At 40.8% G+C, this 2,222-nt stretch overlaps 1 non-coding gene across 1 annotated transcript; it reads right to left on the bottom strand.

The window, feature by feature from the left end:
- Window positions 1-966: 966 nt before the first annotated feature.
- On the bottom strand, window positions 967-1,073 carry LOC124513701 (U6 spliceosomal RNA). The gene has a single exon (XR_006962520.1). It is a non-coding gene; the product is annotated as a U6 spliceosomal RNA (small nuclear RNA).
- Between the last annotated feature and the right edge of the window lie 1,149 nt (window positions 1,074-2,222).

Here is a 2,222-nt window from a genome sequence, read left to right as displayed (position 1 = left end):
CATCCACAACAAGCAGATTTAAACGAACTGAGGATTTAAATAAAAAAGACGTTGTAAAGAGGATTTTGGAAAAGGTTGCTGGTGGACACTGAGTTCTCCTACCCATCTCAAGGGAAGGGGTAGATTGTACCTGTCCTTCACCTTGTGCCCATGAAAGGGGCTTCACCAGGACCACTCAGAATTAACACACACACACACTGGTCTGGTGTCTGACTCCTGGCTGAGCAATGGATAGTGTAAGACATAGCCTTATTAGCTATATACAAGAGACATAGAAGTGACTGCACTGAGTCTGTACTCCCAACATAGATCAGGGGAAGAATGCATGACTGTTTCTCATGGACCAGTGATGGGTAAGATAAAGCAGGAGAAGAGTCAGAGGGTTGCCTGGAGGTGCAAATAATCATCAGCAGTGATGAACTGAAGGTATCACCCAATTTTCAGAGGGTAAAAATAGAAGAGGTGACCAGACCAACTAGAACAGAGATCAAGGGAACTGCAGGTGGCAACTCACAGATTCCCTGAGAGCACCATGGGAGAAATAGTCAGTTCAGACATCTGCCAGGTCTGGAGAAAAGCCATTGTTCCAGTAAAAACTTTCCTTAACTCTTTTCCTCTCTTTATGCCTCATGTTTCAATCCAAAGAGGTCAGAAACTTTACTTAACAGATGGTGTTGAAGGATAAAACGGTGGTGGGGAAAGAGACCAGAGGCCAGCCTTCTTCCCTTGTGCCAGGCTTTCATAGAGATGAGGGGGAAAGAAGGGGTTGGAGAGATAGCAGTAGCCTTAATTTTTTTAAGATATGTGTTTCCTTTATTTTTTAATATAATTTATTGTCAAATTGGCTAACATACAGTGTGTACAGTATGCTTTTGGTTTTGGGAGTAGATTCCCATGGTTTATCGCTTACATACAACACCCAGTGCTCATCCCAACAAGTGCCCTCCTCAATGCCCATCACCCATTAGAAACATGGAATGCTTCATGAATTTGCGTGTTATCCTTGCACAGGGGCCATGCTGACCTTCTCTGTATCGTTCCAATTCTGGTATGTGTGCTGCTGAAGTGAGCATGAGCAGAAGCCTTAATTTTACAGACGTTTGCAATTTTGAACACACAAAGTGGACATTTCCATTCTGAAGTTGAAACAATATTTTATCACTGAAAAATTATTAAGAATGTCGGAGATGTGCCTGAATTTTCTATAGGGGTGGGAGAAGACAAACCCTCACTAAATAAATGGGTAAAAACAATGAAAGGTGACATAAAATGGCTTTGTAATTTCATTCCAAGATTCATGCTTGTTCAACGTGATGATAACATTTTACCTGGAGCTTGGTGAGCATTTGTACTGTGGCAGCTACTGAAAGTCTCTGTGCCAGGGTAAACTATTTAAATGATTTACATGTTAAATCATTTCTATTATATTTTATAGACATTCAAGATTACTCTTGAATTTCCTCCTAGATATCAATGCTCAGATTCTTCAATTCTTGCCTCTGTCTTCTGAACCTCTGTGGTCAGTCTTAATAAGTGAGAAATTGCACATGTGGTGAGCCTAACTCAGATAAGCTGGAATAGATTTTCATACTCTCCAGTTCTGGCCTCCTGGATAGAATCAATACTATTGATCATAGTGGCTGCGTTGGCCAGACAGCCACTACCCTGAGAAAAGCATCTCATCAGTCTGCCGGTGAAAATTCACAGGAAGACATGGAAACATTTTTCAGAGAGTGAGAATGATGTATTCTGTGCAGGCCAGGTTAGCAAATTCATAGAATTAGGGGAGTATGCTCTTCATAGTTTTCTCTGTTTTGAGCATTGACACTGATATTAGGGATATTCTTTTTTTTAATTAAAAAACTATTTTTTAATTTTTTAATGTTTATTTATTCTTGACAGAGAGAGAGAGAGAGAGAGAGAGAGTGTGTGTGTGTGTGTGTGTGTGTGTGTGTGTGAGTAGGGGAGGATCAGAGAGAGAGGGAGGCACAGAATGTGAAGCAGGCTCCAGGCTCTGAGCTTTCAGCACAGAGCCCGATGTGGAGCTCAAACTCACTAACTGGGAGATCATGACCTGAGCCAAAGTCAGACACTTAATCGACTTAGCCACCTGGGTGCCCCAATATTAGGGGTATTCTGTATTCCATTTAGTATAAAATTATTGCTGATTTTCAAAAGAAATGAAGATTACTCTATTTTTAGAGTATTTTTAGTTGTAGCAG

This window comes from Lynx rufus, unplaced genomic scaffold, assembly GCF_022079265.1.
Source record: "Lynx rufus isolate CCGP_SWC_20201006 ecotype Redwood Valley unplaced genomic scaffold, mLynRuf1.p SCAF_18, whole genome shotgun sequence".
In the NCBI taxonomy this organism is placed as follows: domain Eukaryota; kingdom Metazoa; phylum Chordata; class Mammalia; order Carnivora; family Felidae; genus Lynx; species Lynx rufus.
This window is presented reverse-complemented; position numbering and strand designations above follow the sequence as displayed.